Source organism: Crocuta crocuta, unplaced genomic scaffold (genome assembly GCF_008692635.1).
Source record: "Crocuta crocuta isolate KB4526 unplaced genomic scaffold, BGI_CrCroc_1.0 scaffold90, whole genome shotgun sequence".
NCBI classification, from domain to species: Eukaryota; Metazoa; Chordata; class Mammalia; order Carnivora; family Hyaenidae; genus Crocuta; species Crocuta crocuta.
In genome coordinates, this window is record NW_027527449.1 from 4,716,820 (window position 1) to 4,744,294 (window position 27,475).

General features: G+C 42.7%; 1 long non-coding RNA gene across 1 annotated transcript in view; it reads left to right on the plus strand.

Annotated features, from left to right (window-relative positions):
* Nucleotides 1-21,703, plus strand: part of LOC144230405 (uncharacterized) — a 48,360-nt gene extending 26,657 nt beyond the window's left edge. Inside the window, exons 3-4 of the long non-coding RNA XR_013334761.1 lie at nt 15,519-15,617; nt 21,666-21,703. This is a non-coding gene — a long non-coding RNA (uncharacterized LOC144230405). The remainder of the gene's footprint in view (nt 1-15,518; nt 15,618-21,665) is intronic.
* The last annotated feature ends 5,772 nt before the right edge of the window (nt 21,704-27,475 follow it).

Genomic DNA, 27,475 nt, shown 5'->3' on the forward strand with positions numbered 1-27,475 from the left:
CACTTTAATATGTTTGGTATAACAAAAAACAAGAGTTTCTCCCAAAATGAGAGTTCAGGAGTCACCATAACTTCTAAATAGTCCTGCTAATATGCCCCATATTGAAGAGAAGGGGACTGAGGAAATAGCTTTATCTTGTCAGGGAGTGAAAAAAATAATTTCTCTGAAGGTCAGCATTGATTTTACTTTTATTTCAGTTATCTATTTTTCTGTTACATTCCAGAAAATACAACAACTAAAATAAAAAAACTGGCTTGGATGAGCTCAACAGTAAGGTGGGAATGACGAAAGATTAAGGCAGTGCACTTAAGAACAGTGAATAGAAATTATTCAGTGTGAACAACAGAAAATAGATTAGAAAAAAAAAAATGAACAGGGCCCCATGGTCCTGTGGAACAACAACAAAAGTTGTATTTGTATCATCGGAGTCCCAGAATGAGAGAAGAAAGAATAGGGAGCTGAAAAAACAGTTGAAGAGATAATACCTACAAATTTCCTCTCAAGTTTGGTGAAATACACAAACTTACAGATTCATGAAACTGAACGTGTCCCAAACCAAAGAAATCTGTCTCAAGACATCTCATAATCAGACTTTTGAAAAGTAATGGCAAAGAAAAAATCTAAAAGCAACCAGAGAAAAATGTTGGGGATCTAAAATAGCAGACTTAAGCTCCAACTCAAATAACAGATTACTTACTCATCTGAAACCATGGAGGTCAGCAGGAAGTGGCACATTTTCAAGGGCTGCTAGAAGAGAATAGGAAACTGTAAATTGTGTCCAGATAAACTACCCTTCATGAAGGGAAAATAAAAACATCCTTAGATGAAAGTAAGAGAATTTGTCACTAACAGACTACTCTTAAAAAACGGTAAAAGAAAGTTCTCTAGATAGAAAAAAAATGATAACAGAAGGTTTTTAACTTCAGAAAGAAAAGAACAATGAAATGGGTAAAAGTGGGTAAATATAATGAACTATTCTTCTCATGAGTTTCTGAAATCATATTTGATGGTTGAAGCCAAAATGATAACAGCATCTGTAGCATGTTCAAAATATGTAGAAGAAATACTTGAAACAATTCTATTTTAAAATGAGGGAGGGTAAAAGGATCTAAATGGAAGTAAGCTTTCAGTACTTCACTTGAAGTAGTTAAACATTAATACCAGTAGGCCGTGATAAGGTACATATGTATATTGTAATACCTAGAGCAACCTCTAAGAAAGCTATACAAAGCAATATACTCAAACACAGTATAAATTAAGCAAGATGGAATCCTAAGAAAATGATGAAAGCATCCCATGGGAAAGCAAGAAAAGAGAAACAGAGGAAACAGAGAAAATAAATAATAGCAGACTTAAGCTCCAAAATTTCGAGACTTACTTTAAGGATAAATGGTCTAAAAACACTAAGTGAAGGACAAAGTTTAGCAGAATAGATTTCAAATAAGAAAAACATAATATGTACATGCTGTTTGCCAGAAACTCACTTCAAAGATAACAGCAGAGGTAAGTTGAAAGTTAAAGGGTAAAAAGAAAAAAGATATGTATGCTAATGTTAATATTGATAACAGATAAGGATAACGGGTAAAGTAGACCTAAGAGGAAAAAAATTAAAGGGGTATAAAAGCACTTTATGTAATTATTTTTAAAAATCCACCAAGAAGACATAGAGATACGATTGTGTACCAAACAACAGAACTTCAAAATTCAAATAAAGGCAAATGTAAAATTTTCAATCAAAATTAGCATTATAGTGATCCCATTTATTCAGAGTTATTTTAGTCTGTCCATCCCACCATCATTTATTTTCTTACCATCCTATTTATCTGCATGTGTTCCCAGAGAGGTGGATGGTATGGTGTTTTCCTATAGTAATGATGGTTATTTCTAGGTTGTGGGGTTGAGAATGGTTCTTTACCATCTTCTTTGTCTTTTGCTATATTAGTCTGCTATATTTTTTTAAGATGAGCATTTTTAAACACAGTAAAGTCATAAAAAGAAATAACTACATTAAAGTAAAATAATGTAGAAATTAAGGAGTTCAGTGTTTGAAGTTTTTATTGGCATTCCTAATTAGGTTTAAATTAGATTTTGGAATAGTATCTCACAGAAAGCAGATGTGCTCAACTTAGGCTTTCTCAGCATTTGCCTGTGATTCAGTTGAAGCAACTTGCTTTGTAAAGGGAGATAAACTGAACCAGATTTTAAGTATATATAAATGCTTATTTGTTGATTTAACTAAATGAGATAAAGTCAACTCTTCATTTGAGCATTCTGACTTATGTCCTGGGGCACCATGTGTTATAGGTATGTGGAGATGACCGATGTTCTCAGCTCTCAGGAAGCCTCGGCGGGGCCTGGTCACAAGCACTGTGGTCCATTTACCCCCATCTGCTATAGAAGTATTATTTCCCGTGAATGCTATGATGGGAAAAAAAAAAAAAGGAGCTGGAAGATTTATTACTCATGCATAAGTCACCTTGGTATTGAAGGTGAAGTTTCTTCTAGATTAAGAAACCTCACTGATATGCCAATTTGCATATTATTGAACAGAGCAATAGATTATTAAGTAAGACAACCAACTAGAATGGCAGAATTGTAGGGGTTATAGGTTACATTTCATAGAATATAGCAGTAATCTTTTAAGTCTATGTATGTAGAGACTTCACAGTTAAGCAGAAATTCAATCAAAATTAATTAATACTGGAGCACCTGGGTGGCTCAGCTGGTTAAGCTCTGACTTCCACTCCCGTCATGTTCTTGCAGTTGGTGGGTTCAAGCCCCGTGTCAGGCTCTGTGCTGACAGCTTGGAGCCTGGATCCTGCTTTGGATTCTGTCCCTCTCTCTCTCTGTTCCTCCTCTGCTCGCATTCTGTCTCTCTTTCTCTTTCTCTCTCTCTCAAAAATAAATATTTTAAAAATTTAAAAGAAGATTAATTAATACTATTGTGAATGCTTCCAATGTACCAGTTTATCAGAACTAACTATATGATTCAGGAGAGTTCCTGCTTTTCTGCCATAGAAAGAGAAGAGAGAATGTTTTATTTTTATATTCCTTAGATTATTATTGTTCACTAGCAGCATTCCCAGGACTAAGTATGGTAGTTCCAAACAGCAGTAAGATAAAAAAGCAGCCTTGGGATCAGATCTTAAAATAGAAAAAAAATGGAAGGAGCCAAGGACATCTAAGACACTATTATAGAAGAAAGAGGGGAGATTTACCCTGCCAAATATCAGAACTTTTGTCAAATATGACACTTATGATAGTGTGGTTTTGCCACAAAGATAAACAAGCTGACCAATGAAACTGGTTCATGAAACAGAATAGTCTCCAAACAGACCTCCACATATTTAATCTTTGATATGTAACATAGGATGGGCAGTTCAGCAAGGAAAGGAGGGACTTTTCAATAGCTAGGACTAGAAAAAAAATGGTTGTTGATATAAGGAAAAAATGAAATTATATTCCTATCTCTATAAAAATTAATTCCAGATGGATCAACGACTTAAATGTCAGAAGCAAAACGTTAAAATATTTAATGGAAAATGTAGGAGATATGCAAAAAGATATTAACCATAAAAGGAGAATGAAATGTTTGACTGTAGCAAAATTAAGAACTCCTTTCATCAAAAAGTGAAAAGACAGACTACAAATTGGAAGAAGCATTTACAGTACATGAAACCTACAAGGTGTTAATATCATATCAACACAGTATAAGGAGCTCATGTGAATTAATAAAAAATGACAGCCCAGTAGAAAATTGGCAAAAGACATTAATAGGGACTTCACAGGAAAGGAAACATATGGCCAATAAACTTACAAACTTTTGCTCAACCTCAGTAATCAGGAAAATGAATGAGACATTCTGTTCTATTTTATCAACAACTGTTAAGAAGTTTGAGAAAACTGGGGTACCTGGATGGCTCAGTTGGTTAGGCTTCCAACTTCAGCTCAGGTCATGATCTCACGGTTTGTGGATTAAAGCTCTGTGTCGGGCTCTGTGCTGACAGCTCAGAGCCTGGAGTCTGCTTCAGATTCTGTATCTCCCTCCCTCTGCCCTTCCCCTGCTCATGCTCTGTCTCTCTCTGTCTTTCAAAAATAAATAAACATTAAAAAAAATTAAAGAAGTTTGACAATACTAAATTTGGAGAGATTGTGGACCAAGAGATCACCTGTTTATTATTTGGTGAGAGTTAAATTAGAACCAGTACTTTGGAAAACAATTTGGATTATCTTATGAAGTTGAGCATTCTCTTATCTTACAGCAGAGTAATTCTTCTACTATAAGGCACAGAGAAATTCTTGGCCATGTCCATCATAAGACATTAAAAATAATAATTATAATAAAATAAAAAAGCTCAGAGCCATTCTATTAAAATAGCAAAAAAAAAAAAAACCCAACCCAGAAATAAATGGAAGTGTTTGGGGCACCTAGGTGCCCCAATTTGTTAAGTATCTGACCCTTGATCTCATCTCAGGTCTTGATTTCAGAATTGTGAGTTCAAGCACTGTGCTGAGCTCCACACTGGACATGAAGTCTACCTAAAAAAAAAAAAAATTTAATTCAAATATTCACTGATAGGTAGGAGAATGGGTAAATTGACAGGATAATGGATAAATAAGTTATACAGTGAAAAACAATAATTTAGGCAATCATATATGTGATAAAACATTTATTTTTATTATTTTTAACTTTAAAAAAAAGTTTATTTATTTAGAGAGAGAGAGAGCCCCAGCAGGGGAAGTACAGAGAGAGAGGAGAGAGAGAATCCCAAACAGGCTCTGTGCCAGCAATGCAGAGTCTAATGTGGGGCTTGAACTCACAAACCATGAGATCATGACTTGAGCTGAAGTTAAGAGTTGGATGCTCAACCAACTGAGCTACCAAGGCACCCCATAAAACATTTTTTTTTAAAGCAAGGGAATCATATACATAAATTTGGGATACGGTTGCCCCTGAACTGGATGGTATAAAGCGAAGAAAAGGACAAGGGAAGAGTAGTCATCAGTAGATGTTAGGGTCAGAGTTCCAATTCATGTGTTTTGTGTTGATGTCTCAGGTGATCATTGTATTGTTCAAATACATTCAAATATATTTACATAGAGGCCCAAGCACAGTCCAGGATGAACTATGAACAAATGTGTCCTATGAATCAAGAATTATGATTAATCTATTTTGTGTAATTAAAGTCATTAAAATAAGTCATTTAAATAACAACAGTTTTAAACAAATGGAATGTAGGGCTTCTTGTCATTTTCTTATTGTATAATTCTCTTTGTTGCCCCTTTTTAAAAGAATGTTTATTTTTGAGAGAGAGAGAGAAAGAGAGAGAGGATCCAAAGCAGGCTCCAGCCTCTGAGCTGTCTGCATAGGGCCTGATGTGAGGCTAGAACTCATGGACGCTAAGATCATGACCTGAGCTGAAGTTGGATGCTTAACCAACTGAGCCACCCAGGCTCCCCATGTTGCCTCTTTTAAGTTCATTTATTTATTTTGATGGCAAGTGAGTGGAGGAATGGCAAAGAGAAAGGGAGAGAGAGAATCCCAAGCAGGCTCCATGCTGTCAGTGAAGAGTCCAATGTGGGGCTCAATCTCACGAACCATGAGATCATGACCTGAGCCAAAATCAAGAGCTGGATGCTCAACTGACTGAGCCACCCAGGTGCTTCTCTTTGTTGCTTGCTTTAGCAGTGTTTTATTTTAAAATCTGATTCTTCATAAAGTTTCTTACATTTGGTTCTTCAGATTTATTTTCCAAGTCTACTCTTAAACATGTAGTGTTCACTATTTGTCAGTGTCCAGTTGAGAAGATTCAGAATACATTCTTTTCAGGGTTCAGCTTCTGCAACATGTCATAAGTATTTTTCATGTAAACTATTGTTTCCTTTCTAACTGTAACTGTTATCTAGAAACAAGGTGGCATTATACTCTACAAGTGTTTGGGCTGATTTTTATCGAGGCCTAGGATAGGATGAAATGCTGGCTTCTGACAACACAGATTCATCAGTGGCCTGCACACTAATCTATCAGTTGCTGGTTATCTTTGTATTTTTCCACTGAGGTGGAAAAGGAAAGCACAAAGTCTGTGAAGTTAGACTAGTTGTGTTACCCATAACATTTAAGGAGCTTTGTTTTGTTAAACTTTCACTGCCTAACTGTCACACTTCATATCTCCTGTGAAAGGTGCTCTTCTTACAGGGATTTTTCTCTTAGTGCCTTGTGCAGAGCTGACCCACTACTTAGAAGCATTTAAGTACTTTGTGTATTAATGTGACAACTAAAGGAACAAAATGTTAGTGTGTCTTTTAGCTCCTGAACACAAGACCCCAGGGACAGTAAACTAGGTCAAGGCATGGTATCAGAGAGAGTCCGTCTTGGTCTTTGAAAGTGAATCCCTTTACCTCCCAGTCATGACTCACTGACCAAACCAGAAAGTTCAGAGGGAGCAATGCAGCAGAAGAGCAGACATCGTGGTGTGTGATCACTGTGTGTGCTGCCGATACTCACAATGGGCACTAGACCTATCTTGTTGACAACAGGTAGGTTGAAAAATGTCTCTTTGGAAATTTTCTTCAGTCTTCCCGACTAATTGGCATGGACTTAGTGTTCAGGAAGATTGTTGAACAATATCGGAACACAGGGTGGCACGTATGCCTTGGCAGGCATGGGTTAGAGTAGCGGGTCTGTCTTTGAACTTGGAGCTTCAGGTCCCTTGGGACACATCATGGTGCCACTACTGACTTGGAACATGGTGGGGAGGAGGTTGCTAATCCCTCTGTGTAGGGAGAAAAAGAGACATTAAGAGCATAGATTTATAAAATGAGGGGGACTGGTATCTGCTTACTGTGGGAGGTAGGGGTTTAAGATAAAAGAACTTCATATTTGACAGCCATATTAGTTAGTGGGGCTTCATAAAACCCCTTCTAGTGAAGTTTAAGCAATGTGAAAACGAACCCCAGTGTGGAAACACTGTTACTTCATGATCAACTGGATCCATTGGTAGAGCCTCTCTTACCTGCGAATGAAAAGTTGCATCTCATTTGTGTTGTTATAATCGAACACAGCACCATTTAACTGATGTATATTCTGCCAGAAGTGTTGGGAAGACCCAGAGTCCTACAAATTAATATTTCATATGAGGAGAGTGCAAGTCTTTTGTAAGCTATGGATTTCATGTTCATGCTGTAGGAAAGGCCATTTTTAACATATACGATGGCAAGTTTCTTTTCAAAGTGCAATTTTCATATTTTTACTGTTTCTGTTGGATCTGGATTACGTGGGTGGTTGGAGACACATTGTTGGTGTTACAAAGCTTTACAAACTCTTTACGGTGTCCTGTAACATGCCCACTCACCCTTAATGGAGAAGGCATTTCTAACATTGGAATAAGGCCTTTTATAATATTAGCTGACATATTTGTTTATGAGTTTCTTCTGCCCATCCTGAAAATATACAAATACCAAATAAAGCATACATTTATAAGGATAGCATTTTATTTGAATAGGTTAGGTCTGAATAATTATAAATATCCTTCAGGGAGAAGGATGAGTTACCTTCTTTGTCTTCAGAGTTTTCCTCATACTGTGGGCCTGATAAATGGAGCAGTTCTTATAGTACTTTTGACTTACGCTGGCAAAATTGTGGAGCATGTAATTCACATCTCATTATTCTTAGAATTCCTTCTTTGTTCATATGTGCCAGGCCATGGGTTAAATGAGCAGGAAATAGAAGTAAATACTTAGGCAACATCAAGTGGCCATCGAGGAAGTGCCAAAAGTAATTTGGTTATAAAACCACCCAGACAGTTTGCTAAGCACTTCCTCCCTTGAATTTGGGGTTGTCGGGGAAGACTGGCTATGTTTTGTAAATCAAAGTTCAATCTCAGACTGAGGAATAGCATATTTGTAAGAGATCTGGCAGTATTATAGTTGCAGAAAACAGTGATATAAGGACCATTTGGATATCTTAGCTCCTCCAAAAGTGAGGCACTCATGTGGTATTATAACTACTAGTAGCCATAAGTACTTTAAAACATAGCCAGGGGTGCCTGGCTCAGTCGGTTGAGCGTCCGACTTAGCTCAGGTCATGATCTCACGGTTCGTGGGTTCAAGCCCCACATTGGACTCTGTGCTGACAGCTCAGAGCCTGGAGCCAGTCTTTGGATTCTCTGTCTCCCTCTCTCTCTGACCCTCCCCTTGTCATGCTGTCTCTCTTTCAAAAATAAAGAAAACATTAAAAAAAATTTTTTTAAATAAATAAAACATAGCCAGTTCCATTGAAAATGTATCAGTTTTTGTTTCCGTGGTGGTGGTGGTGGTGGTGGTGGTGGTGGTGGTGGTAGTAGTTGTCGCTGTTGTTGTTGTTAGAAGAAATAGTACTCCCCTAAGGAAGAACATCAAGTTCTGCTGCTTGGGTCACCTTTGTTGACCAGCTTGGGGGGCTGGGTGGGGCTTGGTTATATGCCTGATGTTTGGCTTGAGTAGGTGGTTATTGTCTAGAGTTTTCTGTCTTGCTAGGTTTATGCTTTCCTGGTCTTTTAGCTAGAAAGAGCAGGCTTCTTTGGAGGCTTTTTTCCTTCTTTTGCTGTGTACCCATTGGTGTGTATGAGTGGCTCATTTCTTTGGTATTTCATCCAAGATACATGAGACATAAACAAAGCTCAGGGAACTCACTGTCACATCATTCCCTGAGTTCTGAGGTTGCTCCCCAGACTTCCTTTTTCTGTCCACTTTCAATGTCTTGCATTCGCTTTATTTTTTGTTTTTGTTTTTAGAGGGTGCAAGTGATCAAGGGGCAGAGAGAGAGGGAATCCCATGAAGGTAGAGAGAAGGAGAGGCAGAGAAACAGAGAAGGAAAAGTGGGGCTCACCCAAAGCAGGACTCAAACTCACCAACTGTGAGATCATGACTTGAGCCAAAGTTGGATGCTCAACTGACTGAGCCACCCAGGCACCCAGGGTCTTGTATTTGCTTTGAAATGTCCAGCCTGGGGGCGCCTGGGTGGCTTAGTCGGTTAAGCATCCGACTTTCGCTTGGGTCATGATCTCGCGGTTTGTGGGTTTGAGCCCCCCGTCGGGCTCTGTGCTGACTGCCAGCTCAGAGCCTGGAGCCTGTTTCATTCTGTGACCCCCTCTCTCTCTAATCCTCCCCTGCTCATGCTGTCTCTCTCTCTCTCTCTCAGAAATAAATAAATAAATTAATTAATTAATAAAAAAAAGAAAGGTCCAGCCTGTTAGCTATTCTTAGCAGGAAGAGTAGGGAGAAGCGCATCTACTCCATCTTGGTCCCTATTGTGCTTTCCTATCAATTAAACAGGAATTCCTCTGGAATTAAGAAACATAGCATGAATTCCAGATGTCTCTAGAGGCACACAGAGTGATCTAGATTAGAGGTTTGTCCAGTGGAAACCCCGGGCCTGGATCAGTTTTAAAAAATGAACTTTATCTGGTTTAATACTCATACAGTGATGAATATCCTACATACAATTGAATGTACTTATTTTAGGACTACAGTCTCATGAGTTTGACAAACGTATATATCTGTGTAGCCATCGCCCCCATGAAGATATCAAATACTCTCATAACTCCCCAAATCTTCTGTATGCCCCTTTGCAGTTGATAGAGTCCCAATCCCTGCCTTAGGCAAGTATTAGTATGATTTCTCTCAATATAGCTTCAGTTTTGCCTGCTCTAATCCTTTATTTAAATGGGATCATGTAATACGTACTCTTTTGTCTGGCTTCTTTTCCTCAGCAAGATGCTTCTAAGATTTATCCATGTTGTGTGAATTGGTAGTTTGTTTCTTTTTATTGGTGACCACTATTCCACTGTATAACCACACCTCAGTTTCTGTACCCATTCACCTCTTGATGGAGATTTGTATTGTTTCCATTTTAGGCCATTATGAATGAAGGTGCTGTGAGCATTGATGTGCAAGTCCTTGGGGGGACATATATTTCCCCTCCTCTTGAAAAAGCACCTAAGAGTGGAATGAGTGGCTCATACAGTAAATGTATATGTAACTTTAGAAGAAACTGCCAAACTGATTTCACAAGTGGCTCTTCGATTTTGCATTACCAACAACAGCAGTCCGTGAGAATTACTCCCCTCCTTGGGCTCTGGCTCTCGTTCTTGACCCCAGCACTGATGGGGATCCTTCCAAAGCCAGTGTGTGTTCTGTGCTAGGCTCAGCCAGTGGTACTTCTTACTAAAACTAGCGCCTGCTCCAACCATTCCAGCTCCTTAAACAGCCTTGCACTGAAGGGTTGAGTCAGGTCAGACCGTGGGGTCTTCTGTCACGTACACATCTAGAACCACTCTCCCCGTTTGACTTTTGAATTCTGGATTTTGAATCCAGCAAGTCTTCCTCAAGTGTAAAACCACTTTTTGTCAGTGTAGGGGAGCCTTCTTTAAGGGAAAACTAATACTGCTGGGTATCATTAGGAAGCCTAGCCTGAAAGAAATATTTTAAAAAGTCATTTGGAGGGGCAAGGGCCGCAGAGACCGGTAGCTCCACCAGCTGTCAGGAATGAACACGATAATCCTGTAGCTGTTTTAATCCCAATAGATCTTGGAAGATTTGTAAGTTACTGACTTTCAAAATGTGTTTTATCTCATGAAGCCTATTAACATTAATACAAAATTGTCTTTTCATTGAAAATGAGGGAAAAAAAGCTTTATGCAAAAGAAATATTCCTTTAACTCCATGAATTCAGTTTCAATTAATTTGAAAATAATTTTTTACCTATCTCTTTTTCTTTATGGTAATAATAATGCAGGAAATTAAATGTTTAATTTAAACCCACCTGACACTGGCTAGTATTTTTTCAATTGTCATCTACTCTTTAGACAACCTGCTAGGATCCTACTTAGCTGATACTTCCCTCCCTTGACAGCCAAGGCAGACCAGCCTGTGGGAATTTTGATCAGGACATCACTGCAAGAGGCCCAGAGCAGGGGGCCAGATGGCTTTGGTCCTCTCTGGGCCTTAATTTCCCCATATTTAGATTGAGAGTATGTCTAAAATTAGATCCCAGGCTGCATAACTTGTCCTCTGGATGCCCATTATTACCTTAAGATGTCTGCAGGACAGACAGAATGCAAAGTGTCTGAGATGGTGAGAGACGACTCCCCCAGGGCAAAACATTTCCCGCAGGACAATATTTTTCAGGGTGTGGCATCTGGAATGGCTGCCGTGATTCTGTAAACTATCTAACCAGAAGAAAAATCACCTTGTGAGTTTCCAAGTGGATCAACTGCTGATTCACAAGGTGTCTAGCAAGTGTCATTCACCAGGGCTAAGGCTCAGCCCTCAGCCCCCGCTTGGAGCTGGGTATGACTAAGCAGAATTCTTTCATGTTCTTCCAGTTCCCGCCCCCTGGTGTCTGTGCCCCAGATGATTCTCTCCCCCTGAGTGTGAGTGAGATCTGGGAATATGACAGGATTTCATCCTGTGATTGGGTTGGGTGACATGGCAAAGGGAAGGGATTCTACAGAGGTAACTAAGGTCTCTAACCAGTTGACTCTGAATTAATTAAAAGGGAGATGATTCTGGGTGAGACGGACCTGAGTGGAAATACCTCAAAAGGGGATCTGGACCTTCTCTGGAGGGAAGAGGTATTTGAAGGGAGAGAAAGCCTCTTGCTGGTCTTGAAGAAGCAAACAGCATGTTAGAAACTACCTGTGGAGGGAGCCACGTGGCAAGGACTCAAGGGTGTCTTGTGGTTATAGAGAGGGGCTTCTGGTCAATAGCTAGTAAAACAGGGACTTTAGTACTATAGCCATAAGGAATTGAGTTCCGCCAGCAACTCTGATGACCTTGGAAATGGTTTCCTCCCTAGTAAATGCCCAGGTAAGAACATAACCCAGCTGGCATCTTGATTTCAGCCTCGTAGGACCCTGAACGGAGAACTGTGTCTGGACTCCAGACCCCAGAAACTGTGAGACTAACTGTGTGCTGTTTTAAGTTGCTGAGCTTGTAGGGGCACCTGGGTAGCTCAGTTGGGTGAGCGTTGGACTTCATCTCAGGTCATGATCTCATGGTTTGTGGGTTCAAGCCCCACGTCAGGCTCTGTGCTGACAGCTAGCTCAGAGCCTGGAGCCTGCTTCAGGTTCTGTATCTTCCTCTCTCTCTGACCCTCCCCCACTCGCTTTTTGTCTCTGTCTCTGTCTCTCTCAGAGATAAGTAAACATTAACAAAAATTTAAGATTGTAAGTTTAAGTGGCTCTCGTCAGCAGAAAATGAACAGGACAGGGACCATTCAGCACTAATCTTCACCCAGCTTTCTGCATAGCTTGCACCTTCATTTCACAACACTAGCACAGTGTCTTGCACATTGTAGGACAGAGAACACAACCTGCTGAATTTATGAGGTCTAAGAATCTGAGGGCAACCATGGAGGATCCCTAAGGAGGAAGTACATGAGCTTTGATGTAGGACAGAACCGATTGCCTGGGACGTCCTAAGCTGCGTGCTCCACAAGCACTTCATTTTACAAGTGAGAAGACTGATGCTCCCGGAGGTTAGCCAGAATGCCCGAGGCCGCGTAGCTAATGCGCACCGCTGTCAGGCTCCATGGCCAGGTCGTGATGGCTCCAGAGTCCATGAGCTTTCCATTTTACAGCGTCACTTCCTCTTTCTCATCTCCACTCTGTGTTTGAGTTCCTGAGGGCCACAGTATCACCCTGCCTCCAAGTGTCCAACCCTGGCTCGCCCATGCGTTTACTTCTTGCCTAGAGCAACACTCATAGCCCACACCCTCCTCGCTGTCCTCTTGCTCATAGATGTTTGCTGCTACGTACACACAACGCCATGGACAGGTGCTCCTAGCTGACACCCCCCCAGCTACAGCAGCTCCTGCTCCTTTGCTTTCTGGATCTTACGGTCATGGGTGAGAGAAGAATGGAGTTGGATGGAAAATCAGGAAGAAAAGTTGAAACATACAACCATGAATAGGTATCTGCCAATTTTCAACCACAGTCGACTCCCCCACTCTGTAGCCTTCCGACCCTGTCCTGGGACTTGTTCACTTTCTTTAGTTTGGCTTCTTTAAATGATGCCACGAGGTATAGTTCTTGGCCATCTTGAGGGCAGGTTCTGGAAAATGAGGCTCTGCCATTTGTTCAGACTTTTTAAGGAGTGGAGATCATCTGTTCTTCTGCTCTTCCTTGCAGCCTTTCTCTAGGAAGGGCCCTGCTACAGCCCAGGGCTTTCTGAGCTTCCATCAGCTCGGCTGACTCTCCTCCCATGCGCTGCCTTAGTATCTCAAAAGGCCAACACTCTAAGAAGCACGTACAAGGTGTTTCTGCAGTCTGTTTTAAAGATGCAGGCTTTCTGGGGCGCCTGGGTGGCTTAGTCGGTTAAGTGTCCGACTTTCGCTTAGGTCATGATCTCGCGGTTCGTGGGTTCGAGCCCCGCGTCAGGCTCTGTGCTGACTGCCAGCTCAGAGCCTGGAGCCTGTTTCAGTCTGTGACTCCCTCTCTCTCTGACCCTCCCCTGCTCACGCTGTCTCTCTCTCTCCTAGAAATAAATAAAACATTAAAAAAAAATTTTTTTTAAAGATGCAGGCTTTCTGCCAGATTCTCATGCATGCTTTGGCTTGTGTTTCTCACTGGGTACCCTCTGGGGAGGGAAGTAGTAGAAAGAACCCAGAATTGAGTCAGAAATACCTGGTTCATGTTCAGGCACTACCACCTACAGGCTATGTGATCTTAAGCAAGCTGTTTAACCTCTGATTTTTCATTTCCTCAGTTATAAAATTAGGAAAATAATAACCACCTCATAAGTTTGTGTGAGAATTACAGGAGATGATGTCTGTAAAGCGTCTGGCATGGAGAAGTGACATAACAGAGCTAACTGCTATTATAGGCACACATGGCAGAATACCGTTAGGAAATATTAACTGATGCGTCCCCATCATCGGCATCCACACTTCCTTTTACTCTGCTATGCTCCCTATTCCCAAACTGTCCACTTAGCTGTTAGACATGAGGTCTTCGTGGCCCCACGGAGAATCGTTGCTGTGGATGTAAGAACAAGGGCATTATGTTCTTGAGTTCTGATGTCTAACAGCTGAAGCTGACACAAAATGAGATCCCTGCATCCATGGTACTAGGTCACAGTCCTCTGAGCTGGGAAAGGGAGGAGAGCTAGTAAGGAGAGAGCCAAAGTGAGTCACTTGTGTGGGTTCCCGCCCATTTCCTGCTCGGAACCCTGAAAGACAAATTCCCACAATACCCTCCCCTCCATCCGAGTAGCTGTCAGAAAAGCAGCCTCACAGACAGACACCGGGCCTGTCCCCCAGGCTCAGGAGACAGCTAACTCATCTTCCTCTGTGGTCTGAGGGGCAGTTTAACTTTTTTTTTTAATGTTTTATTTATTTCTAGGAGAGAGAGAGAGACAGCGCGAGCAGGGGAGGGCCAGAGAGAGAGGGTCACAGACTGAAACGGGCTCCATGCTCTGAGCTGGCAGTCAGCACAGAGCCCGACACGGGGCTCGAACCCACGAACCGCGAGATCATGACCTAAGCGAAAGTCGGACGCTTAACCGACTAAGCCACCTAGGCGCCCCTGAGGGGCAGTTAACTTTGAGGGATGCAAAACGTGCCACCACAAAGTATGCCTCTTTGACATAGGATTATTTTGAGGGGCACCTGGGTGGTTCAGTCAGTTAAGCATCTGACTTCGGCTCAGGTCATGATCTCACGGTTCGTGGGTTTGAGCCCTGCGTCGGACTCTGTGATGACAGCTAGCTCAGAGCCTGGAACCTGCTTTGGATTCCGTGTCTCCCTCTCTCTCTGACCCTCCCCTGCTCACGCTGACTCTCTCTCTCACTCAGAAATAAATAAAACATTAAAAAAATTTTTAAAGGATTGTTTTGAGTAACTGTAGACATAGGAGAAGCTCTGAAAATGGAATAGAAGTTACTTTATTTGCAAGAGAAATTGGCATTTATTAATTTTTGTTTTGTTTTTGAGAGAAAGAGATTCCAATGGGGGGGGGGGACAGAAGATCCAAAGTGGGTTCTGCGCTGGCAGCGGTGAGCCCGATGTGGGGCTTAAACTCACAAACCATGAGATCGTGACCTGAGCCGAAGTTGGACACTCAACTGACTGAGCCACCCAGGCGACCCCCCCAGAAATTGGCATTTATAAAGGAAGTCACTTGTAAGCGTGTCTCCCTCTTTGTACCAAGAAGAGAAGGATGACTCTTAATCATAAGAGATATCGGTAGAGGAGGCAGAGACTTAAATCTATATAACAACCTTACTGTTGTTTACCTTGCTTTTCCTGATAACCTCTCCCATATTTAGACCACCTCACCTTTCTTTTGCCCGAAGATGGTGTTTGAGCCAGTGGCTAGGGAAGTTATTACCCACTTCTTCCTGGGTATCTTCCATTTATACACGAGGCACACATGTTCATAAACTTCTAGGTTTCTTTCTCTTATTAATCTAACTTTTATGACAAGGTCTCAGCCAAGAACTCAAAGATTACAGGGAAAATTCCCTTTTCTCCCCCACAGGGGCCTCAGGGACTCGAGGACACAGAGTGTCCCGAAGGGAACACAGATATCTCCATGGGCACAGTGAGCACGAGTGATGAGGACAACCAAATGGATAAGGTAAGTCTGAGCGGGACCCACTGAGCATCTGTGACAACGGGGAACCCAGTACCTCCAGCCCTCCAGCCTCCTCCCAGCTCCATGACACAACACTTCACCAACACCCAGGCAAGGAGAGAGGCCCAAGCCGGCTGGGTTAGCTCTGACTGGATCCAGTTTGCCCTAAACTGATGAGTTTTCCATTCCCAAATAGAACTGAGGTTCGGGTGACTTGATTTATTAACAGAGTGCTCGACGTAATCTGCATACCCACCAAACGGAGGCTGTCCCAGTGAACTGAACCTCTGAGCGAGTGTGTGTGGGCGTGAACACACACTCACCATCATGGGATCACTCCGTGCCGTGTTCTCCTCTGGGAGTGATCCCTTCTTTGTCAGGGGCCCTCCAGCCCTGTACTTCCTCAAAAGACATGATTCTTTTTTTTTTTAATTTTTTATAAAGTTTGTTTATTTATTTTGAGAGAGAGAGGGTAGGGGGAGGGGCAGAAAGAGAGGGAGAGAGAATCCCAAGTGGGCTCCGGGCTGTCCACTCAGAGCCTAGCAGGGCTCAAACTTTTCGAACCGTGAGATCCCCACCTGGGCTGAAATCAAGAGTTGGACGCTCAGCTGACTGAGGCACCCAGGTGCCCCTTAAAGGAAATGATTCTTATTCTAGGGGTTAAGGGCGGTTTAAAGCAAACTCATGAGTTTATTGTAGCTTGGGTGTTTTTAATGTACACAATTCTAGGTCAAAGCCATCTAAGAATTAGAAGTACAGCTTTCTCTTTCACCTAGGATATTTGCTTTTCTATCTAATCAGCTGCTAAGTTTAGCCATAGGAGAAGTTAATTTTTAAGACTGCTCTGCGTTTCCTGACTGGAGCCCTGAAAGGGAGCTCCCACAATACCTCCCCGTCAGGGCAGCTGCAGGGCAGGCAGCCTCACAGACTCGCCACCTGTCCCAGCAGGGCTTAGGAGCCCACTAACTAAACTTCCTTTGTGGTCTGAGGTGCAGTTGACTTTGAGGGGTGCAAAATCTGACCGACTCTCCTTACAAGTGCTTTAAAAAGACACTGTTTGTCCACTAGCCTTGGTTGAAGGTCATCCAAAGGATTCTTGTTGACCAGCAACAATGTGATTCAGCTGAAGTGACTGCTGTATTTATCAGGGTGGGGGGGCAGAGGGAGAGGGAATCTTAAGCAGGCTTCATGCTCAGTGCTGGGGAAGTGGGGTGCGGTGGACGATATGGGGCTCAATCTCATGACCATGAGATCATGACCTGAACCAAAAATCGGGAGTCGGACGTTCAACCTACTGAGCCACCCAGGTGCCCCTTGCTAGGATAAAGTTGAAAGATAAAGCGAGGCGTATTACATTTTTTAGAGTTTATTTGAATAGAAACGGATTTGAATCGGCAGCACCAAACCAGAAGTGGTTAGGAGCCCCACAGGAGCTAAAAGAAAGACTTGCCTAGAAAAGACGCAGAAGCAAAGCAAGGAAATGACTTGATTGTCTCTAGCTTGAGCAGCTGCCTTATTTGGAAAAGTTGGCTGTTTGTGATTGGTTGTCCTTAGGTTTCGATTTCTTAGCCCTGAGGCCTGACGGGCTTAGGTCTGGGTTTGCTGACACAGGCTGTCCTGTCCGGGAACTGGAGTCGTCTCAGTCCAAATACTTAACCTTTCAATTCCAGTTGGAAAATATCCTTTTGTTTTAACCTCCTGCCTGGCAAGAGGTGAGCTGGAAATTGCTGAATGGCCGGATATCAAGATGATCAATTAAGACGAGCCGAAATGAGAGTCATAGTGGCACCTTTAAATGAGTACTGTGATGGTATGAGTGGGAGGCAGACTGAGGAAAGTACCGGCTCTCCCAGTGTTTTGCTTTTCCCTGTGGAACAGAGCTGGCACAAACAGGAAGCAGCACACAAAAGGCTCCTGCCATTTGTGTGAACAGGAGACGGGGAGGGGGTGGGGGGTGGGGGGTGGGGCAGGAGTGAAAAAAATGAATGCTGAGTCTGAGTGAAGGAAAGTGTCTTTCAGAGTCCCCTTCCCCACAAGCCTAGAAGGTGGTCTCTGCAGAGGTGCGTGAAAAATGACTCTGCCATGGGCGCCCCAATAAGGAGACCTCCAAATGGAGGCAGCAGGGCTAGGAACGCAGATATCTGTGAGAACATCGCCAGCCAGCAGGGCCTGGGTCTCCCTCCAGAAACTCAGTCGATGAATACAGATACTGTGCATTGGCTTTGCATAAAGTGCGGTGTGGGGAGGTCAGCGGCCCTCATGCGGTCGGCCAGGTGAAGCCTCTCTAATTCCTAATGTTGGGCCTGAGAGATCTCACACGTGGGGTTGTGACCCCGAGTTAGACTCCTCACCTCTCGGCTGGACTTCGTTATCCACAACCCAAGACCTAACTGGATGTCGGTGCAAAGAGATTTGTGGCACCACACACAGATTGCAAGTCCGCATATCTTAGGTCTGTTTGAGCATCAGTCTGTCTTCTGAACCCTCATTTGTTCATTCGTGATTTTTCCACATGTGCTTCCTGAGAATAGATATATAACACATGTTTCCTGGATTATCTTGACCTTTGTTACTCTGTTCCTTTAAAAACACAGCAACGTGAAGAGGCACTGGTTTCATAGAGTATAAACGGCCTGTTTCTCTTCATCATGTATTCCAATGTTGGGAGGTTCGTTCCCCTGCACACCCACTCACCATGTAAAACCCTGTGAGGAAATCAGCATTCCCCCAGAACCAAGGGTATCCCACACGGGTGGTAAGAGCAATCCCTAAAAAGCTCACCCATTCTGACTTAGCGTGGCCTCCTCTCTTTGTGGACTGGGCGAAGTCTGCCATACCAGGACCTATCAGTCGGCCTGCCCTAGGAGTGGCCAGAAACAACTGTATAGTTTTTAAATAATTGAGTCAGATTGAGTCACTGAGGTTTCCTTTACTTTCTTTTCTTGACACATAAGTAGAGATTAGGAGGCTTCCAGAGGCTACACAGGATAAGGCAATTTAGATTTCACACACTCTGGAATTTTCTTTGACTCAGCATATTCTTGTTGACTTGAAAGGGAGGGAAATAACCTTTTACCAGGTCTTCCTTGTTTATTTCATTAACCGTCTGACCAACTCCACAACGGCATCAAGTGTGTCTTTCGGTTTTATAGTCCTAGTACCTAGCACAATCCCTGGCAAAGAAATTATGAATACTCAATAAATATCGGTTCAATAACAACTTTGGGGTGCCTGGGTGGGGGGGCTCAGTCGGTTGGGCGGCCAACTCTTTATTTTGGCTCAGGTCATGATCTCACAGTTCATGCGTTTGAGCCTGCTTCAGATCCTCTGTCTCCCTCTTTCTGGCCCTCCCTGACTCACACTTTGTCTCTCTCTCTCTCAAAAATAAATAAACGTTAAAAAACAAACAAACACAACTTTAAATTTCCCAGAGATCCTCTGCCGGCTCAGGACTGAACCTGCTAACATGGCTGCCGTGGTCATGCAGGGTGTCCCTCGAGGTAGCTCAGCAATGTGGTTCAGTGCGTGGACCCTGTAGCTAGACTCCTGGGTTCAAATCCTGGCCCTGCTCCTTCCTTTCATCGTGCCTTTGGTCCAGTTACTTCAGTTTCCTCCTTTGAAAACTGGGGCTGTCTCATAAAGTTGATAAGAACAGAATATGAGTTAATATTTAAAACCTTAGAACGGGGGGGGCATAAAGTTGGGACTATCTGCTGATAAGAAAGCAGTTTTCCTAGTCTCTGGACATTTTCAATGACAGCAAACTGATGGATATCTAAATAACCTGCCATGCTTCTGTTGTGCTTTAAATTCATCAGAAACTTCTCTGTCATTCTCTGTTAACAAATCTTCATGTCACTCCTGCTGGAGGAAAGATATTATTGCCCCCATTTTAGAGGAGGAGAGGCTGCAGTTCAGACTGGGGAAGAAGAGGTAGCTACAGACTGGGGAAGAGGTAGCTAGAGGGAGCTAGCTCAGTAGTAAGTGGTGCTCCCTAACTTCATGAACCTCCACGGAAGAAGTGTAGATGTGGGAGGGGAGCAGAGACGGAGAAGTCTACCCTGAAATGAATTGTGACAAATGTTCTGTGAAACATTTCTTAGTCATAGTTTACCTATGGGTTTCACAGGCTGACAAATGGGTTGTCCACAAACCCTAACACCTCTGGAGACGGTGGTACATGTTAACTCAGGATTTCCTGGAATTTGGTTGTTGCAAATGGATGTTATGCCACGCTCTCCAGCTACAGTAGTTCGTATGCATGGGGTGACCTGAAGGGACTTTTATATCAGGGCTTCAACATGAAGTAGATAGCCTTGAGGCTCACAGATGAACTTTCATAATAAGCTTCCATCCGGGACTTGAGTTTTAAGAAGAAATTTGTGAAGAGAATCTATTACACATGATTTAAAAGTTTTAGTGGTGGGCTTTAAAGGATATGAGTGTAAGATAGTGGCTCTGAGTTGAGCCTGTCTTTCTTTTTATGTTCTCGCTGGATAAACCAAATCACTGTTTTAGTTCAACCGTCTCAACCTTTCCATTCTGCTCTATGCCTGAGGGTGTATGAGGGGGATGGGACAGGACAGGGAGGGGGCAGGGACAAATGAGCCTCATTCTGTATGACTGTATACTAATAATAGAAATATAAATGAAATATAAGTGATATTTGACTCGTTTGGACATCAGAGAGATATATCTAGAAAGTTCATATTCCATTTCTCACGATAACATATTTGAAACTATTTTTCAGAAGGCTAACAAGTTGATCAGTTAGGGATAAAGTACCGAAAGTAAATGGAAGGATGGAGTCTGTCCATTAAAAGCAGATTTTAATATTTAAGTCATTAAATTTTGTATCAGCCTGGGTTGGGACAGGGAGTGTTGAATCAGACCACAGCTGATATGCACAAGCCAGACCAATCTGATTTTTTTCCCTGCTCCTTCCAGAGTCTCAAGTTCATAGTGGGGTCAGAGAGCCATGAAGGGTAGAAGGGGAGCAGGAGATGAGGAAGGCAGGGTGAGACTGTGTAGGGACAGAACAAGATTTCAGTAAACAGACTGCAGTAGTCCCACTCATTCTTACAGATTTTTAAATAGTAGAAACTCTAAGCAGACACCACTTGCAAATTTTATTTTTCAGTCCTTTCTGTCTGAATTTGCATCACCAGCAATGCTTCTGGACGCCAGCGTTCAAAATAGAGACACGGCAGCGCTGGCTAGAAACAGGAATCTACTATTTCTGTATGGAGCTCTTGATTACATTATCTTATTTAAAAAATTTTTTAATGTTTATTTATTTTTGAGAGAGAGACAGTGCATGAGCCGGGGAGGGGCAGAGAGAGAGGGAGACGCAGAATCCTAAGCCAGCTTCAGGCTCTGAGCTGTCAGCACAGAGCCAGATGCGGGCCTCAAGCCCACAAACTCTGAGATCATGACCTGAGCTGAAGTAGAAAGCTTAACGCACTGAGCCACCCACGCATTCTGATTACATTGTATTCTGATTCAAAATTGGAAACAAATAACAACAATAAACACACACACACACACACACAGGTTTTGAGCAGACTTGGGCTTTTTTAAGCTTTAAGTATGGGGAAGGGTCTTGGAAAACTTGAAGGCCTAGAAATAAATGCTATAAATGAACAATAGGATCTGGACATATTCTAATAAACTTACTCAGGGGGTGCTGGGTGGCTTGGTTGGTTAAGCTTCTGACTCTTGATTTTGCTCAGGTCATGATCTCACAGTTCGTGAGTTCGATTCCCACATGGAGTCCCGTCCTGACAGCACAGAGCCTGCTTGGGATTCTCTCTCTGCCTCTTTCGTGTGCAGCAGGCACACTCTTTCTCAAAATAAATGAACTTTGTAATTTGGCCAAGATTAGTCAACTATTAGCGGCCTAATAGAGACTGGGGCCCAAATATCCTTGTTCCTAACATCCACGTGCAATTACTTTTGATTTGAATCTATTATTTATTATATCCTAATCACCTGTACAGTGGACTGACTGAGATCTTCTCACACTGACATTCACTTTTTTCTCTTGCTCAGGATCAACTGAAAAGTTAGATAAATCTGGAAAGAAATGAAGATTTGGAATCTTTATTTTATCTATGGAATGTTCTGGCAAATCACTAATAATAATGACATAGTAATGGTGTACACGGAAAATTTCTCGTAAAAAGATTTCTGTTAAAAGAGAAATCCATGTCATTCTAGTTACTGCTGTTTCTCACTGCTCAAGTCTCATCAAGGAAGGACATTTTTAAGAGTACCCATTTATTTCAGGTGGCAAGTGGAACTTTATTCTCATGGACTAGAGTAAGAGTAGCACTTCTCAAATGCTACATCAAAGATTCAGATTCTGATAGCAGCATGTACGGGATTTTTCCTCACACCATTAACCAGTTCTTAGACACCAGCTAAATAGGTGTTTTATTAGTTCCTAGTTCTGACACGATCTGCCTGGAGATAGGATCAGATGGCCCCGGCTCAGGCTGAGGGCTCAAGTCCTGCAAGACTGCCCCTCCCCCTTCAGATGCTGCCAACTGCAAGTTCAGGTTGTCACCTCTGCTTCTGATGGTGGTCTAGAAATCAGAGGTTCCACTGATCCCTTATGGGTTCCCTTAGTGATATCCCCTCGTAATGGGTTCCATTAATTAGCTAGAGTGGCTCACAGAACCCAGACCAATGTTTTATTTACTAGATTACCATTTTTTTGTACAAGTCTAGAACTCTGAAACAGCCAGATGGAAGAGATGGCAAGGACAAGGTGGAGGGATGGGTGCACCATTCTCCCCACATCTCTACGTGTTCACCAGCCTGGAAGTTCTCTGAACCCAGTTCTTTGGGGGTATTTATGGAGGCTTTATTACGTAGGCATAATTGATTAAATTGTTGGCCATTGGTGACTCGACTCAGCCTGAAGCTCCTCTCCCTTCCCCTTCGGTCAGCCACAGGAGGGGGAGGCTGAAATCACATGGTTCCCCTGGCAACGAGCCCCATCCTTAGGTTACCTGGAGGCTTTCCAAAAGTCATCTCGTTGATAGACAGATGAAAGGCACCTTTCTCGTTTGTTACTTAGGAAATTCCAAGGTTTTTAGGGGCTCTGTGCCACAACAGGGATGAAGTCGAACCGTGTATCTCTTATTACAAATCACAGTATCACATGGACCATTTCAACCTGCAAGAAGTTTGATGCTGGCAAACCTAGAAGAGTGCAGATAGTAGAATGTGTGTGTGTATGCATAGTATCTACGTAGATGTGTGCATATAATAAGCACACCACCTTTTCTTGGGAAGTATTGTCCTTTAATCTGAGATGATGTCCTTCTTTATTTGGGGGCTGAGGGGGAAATGAGAAGGTGGGGGGGTTAAAATGTCTTTTTTTAAAAAATGAATAATGGTGATGATAATAGATGGTGTTCCAAAAAATGTTATTTGGCAAAAAAAAGGTGGAATTTTTTTTTTTTAATTCCATAAAATCAAAGGTTTGTGAACACAACTAAATTTTATCACATTATCTCATTACTATACCCCCTCATATTGAATCTCATTTCAGCAAGTCCAGGCCCACCTGGGTGAGGACACACCGACCACCCTCCCCTCTTAGTTCCATATGACCTTACTGCCAAAATGGTCTGCTGCTGGCTACCTGGTCCTTGTACTCAGTCCATCATTCTCATGATCAGACCTGCCCCACTTTCCACCCATTCTCTGAGCACAGTCTCCCCTCAGTTAGTCACATTGTTCCACTACTGGCTCTACAACAGCTACGCCGATTTATACTCCGATTTATCAGGAGCACCGGGCTCCGGACCACTCTTCTTGTTCCCTGTATGTACCCCCTTCTGTTTTCAATGCCCTCTTGAGCTGGTTCACATCCTGTGGTTCATCAATTCAGTAACTCATTTTTTAGTATCCTGAAGTCTGTGGCTCCTCTGTATTTTTTCTTTCAGGTTTATTTATTTATTTTTAAAGAGAGGGAGGGGAGGGGCAGAGAGAGGGAGAGAGAAAATCCATGAACCATGATATCATGACCTGAGCCAAAGGCAGATGCTTAACCAACTGAGCCACCCATGCGCCCCCCTCTGTATTTTTTTTTTAATATTTTTTAATGTTTTATTTATGTCTAGGAGAGAGAGAGAGAGACAGCGTGAGCACGGGAAGGTCAGAGAGAGAGGGAGTCACAGACTGAAACAGGCTCCAGGCTCTGAGCTGGCAGTCAGCACTGAGCCCGACATGGGGCTTGAACCCACAAACCGCGAGATCATGACCTAAGCGAAAGTCGGACGCTTAACCGACTAAGCCACCCAGGCGCCCCTGTATTTTTTTTTTTTAAATAAATGTGGGCAGAGGTCCAAAGTTGGATAAAGCCAAAACATGCCAATACCCAAGCAGCTGAGTGTAACCAGATAAAGTCCTGCCACGGGGCAGGCTGGAGCCACTGGATTCATAATCTCTGGTCTCGAGGAGGCCCTCCGCACCGCCCAGAGACCTAACTGAGCTTCTCTGGTCACCTCCCTCTCACGCTCTTGACAATGATTGTTTCCAACTCTCCTTACTCTTTCAACTCTTGATCCCACTGTCCCCTCCCTAACTTGGAGCAGAGTCCTTGTCTTCTACCTCACAGGAAGTATAGAGGCGATTATAAAGGAACTTCCTGCCACAAAAACCATAACCCTAGTTTCACCAGCTCCCCGCCTCACACTTGCCTCTGTTTTTTGTTTTTTAAAAGTCTCCTCTCCTCTTCCCCACAAGTGTTCAGGTTTACCCTTACTCACTTCCTGCTCCAGACACCCCCTTCTCTCTCTCCCTTGTCCTTCAAAGCCAGTTGCTCAAGTTTCTTCTACTTGTCAGTTCCGTTTCTTCATTTTCCACAAATGTATCCATTCAGTCACTCTCCACTGGCTTCTGTCTCCATATTTGCAGAGTCCCCTTTGTCGGGCTCACCTATAACCTCCTGTCACAATTCCAATGCCGTTTAAAATCTTTTTTTTTCTTCTCTGAATTTTCAGTAGCTTGTCACACTGGCCGCTTCCTCTGGAAAGTTTCTTCCTGTGGCTGTCGCAGTCTCTGCTGTTCACCTACCTTTGACTTTGGGAGTCCTTCCTTGGTCTCCTTTTCTGGGTGTTCAAATGTTGGATCTTCCTCTTCCCACGTGTGCTCTCCCCGGGGGGCATCTCTAGGCAAAGCACCTGCAAGGCCTCTCTCTTGACCCTGTCCCCTCTCCCCCTTGTTGACTGTCCTCCTGCCACAGCGGTCCCATTAACGCTCCTTAATCCTGCCAGGCAGAAATAGGTTTTTGGAAATTCTTTGGAAAATCTGCGAATTAGCATTCAACATGCTGGCCAGTCATGCTTCCCTCTAAGGTTGTCAGGCCCCCAAGCTTACATTTGAGTCACATAGGGGTGCCTGGGAGGCTCAGCTGGTTGAGAGTCCGACTTCAGCTCAGGTCATGATCTCACGCTTCATGGGTTCGAGCCCCACGTCGGCCCCTGTGCTGACAGCTCAGAACCTGGAGCCTGCTTCTGATTCTGTGTCTCCCTCTCTCTCTCTGCCCCTCCCCTGCTCTCTCTCGCACTCTGTCTCTCTCTCTCTCTCTCTCACACACACACACACACACACACACACACAGTCTCAAAAATAAACATTAAAACTTTTAAAAAGTCACATAAAAACAAAGCATAAGGAGATCAGACAATGGACTCTTTTAACTCAGACATCCTCTTTAATAGCTTTTGTACTAAGTTTAAATTTGGTAAAAACATTTTCTTGAAACAGAAATGCCTGCCTTTTCTGAATATTCCTAAATATCTCAGTTCCTCAGCTCTTTTCATTATTTTTTAAAGATGTTTATTTATTTTTGAGAAAGAGTGTGCCAGTGGGGGAGGGGCAGAGAGAGGGGGACAGAGGATTCCCAGCAGGCTCTTGGCTCTGTGCTGACGGCAGCCAGCTGGATGTGGGGCTCAAACTCATAAGCCCTGAAATTAACCCCAAAGTCGTTTAACCCACTGAGCCAGTCAGGTGCCCCTATGTTTTTTTTTTTTTTTTTAAATTTTAATCCCAGGATAGTTAACATACAGTATAGTATATTCGTTTCTGGTGTACAGTATAGTGATTTAACACGTCTGTACACTACTCTGTGCTCATCATGGCAAGTGGACTCTTAACTTTCCAGCACCTATTTCCCCCCTCCCCCACCCACCTCCACTCTGCTAACCGTGTTTGTTCTCTCTAGTTAAGAGTCTGTTTTTTGGTTTTTCTTCCCCCCTTTGTTCATTTGTTTCTTAAATTCCATGTATGAGTGAAATTATATGGTATTTGCTAAGTCTTTTCATGACAAGTAGAAAATCAATCAAGAAACTAATACTCTAATATGCTCCTTCAACAATAACCAAAGAACTGATACAGAGAATTACTTTGGGGTCAAGTTCTAATATTAAGTATGTTATGACTTTACAACAAATACCTACAGAATTTCAGGCAAAAAAGAAAGTTAACAAGCTAAATAAAATCCCGTAACATGGCTTTTGGGAATGTATGGTCCCCTCCCCACCCCTCCCCTCTGTGCTGATCCGTGTGCTCATTATACTTAGACTGTTTTGTGCCATTTCCACCTCCCTTGATTTAATTTCACTTTTGAAGGCAGGTGTGAGCAGTGCAATAAAAAGGAGTCATTTATATCAAGGAGTTTTAAAATGGAGCCGGGAGGCCATTAAGGTGGGCCTTCTGCACACTCCTCACGGGGTGGGACCATGAACTTTTGCACTGGGCTGAACAGCAAATATTGCAGGGACCCCACCTGAATGAACACCCACAGGTTGGGGCGGTAATGAACTGCTTGGCGAGAGTCTAGCAACAATTGTGGTTAGCCAAGACTGTTTTCTACTGTCAACACCAATCAAAATTCTTTGCAAAACATACTCAGCCCTTCCCTTTTGTCTTTAGTAAACCCTGACTTGTGTTCCCTGGGGGCGAAAATTTGGGTGTCACCCAAATATGTGCTCCTGGGTTGCAATTCTGAGGCCCAAAATAAATGCTTTTATTTCAAGTTCTGCCTCTTTTCTCAGCTGACATACGTAATACATTGACATGGTCCCAAACAGTCCAAATGATATAGAAGAGTGAACATGTGTGAAATCTCACTTCCATCCTTTCTATGTCCACCATTACATTTTTGTTAGTTGCTTCTTTTTTAAAAAAGTCCTTCTGGTGTTTCTTTAGGCAAATGCATATTCTTCTCTCCCTTCTCACACAAAATGCAGCACATTATCTATAGTGTTCTGTGTTTCATCCTTTTCTACTTAATCACAAATGTGGGATATCTTTACCCATCAATTGAGGACCCTCCTCATTCTTTCACAGCAAATCACTGATATTCCATCACGTGGATGTATCACAGTGTATTTCCCATCTTGACACTTAGGTCGCTGCCAATTTTTTTTTTTTTTTTATGAAAGCAGTGTTGTGATGAATAATCATGCCTATAATTTTGTACATGTACAGATGTGTGGGTAGTTTGAATTTTAAGAAATGGGATTGCTACTTCAAAGAGTAAATAATTTGATGGGTATTGCCGGATTCTCCTCCACAGGGAATTATACCATTTGCACTTCAACCAGTGGGAGAGTGTATTTCCTTGTTGCCTCGCCCACAGAACGTTATCAAACTTCAGGACACATGCTTGATTTTCTTATTATGATGGAGTTTAAGCTCTTTATCTGAGTTTAGGGACATTTGGCCTTTCTTTTTCTGTGAACTGTGTCCATACCCTTTGGTCCTTTTTAACATCTAAAGTTTCTTTAGATAGCAGGGAGATTAGAATGAGTTGGTTTTCTCAACCCATTCCAGAACTATAG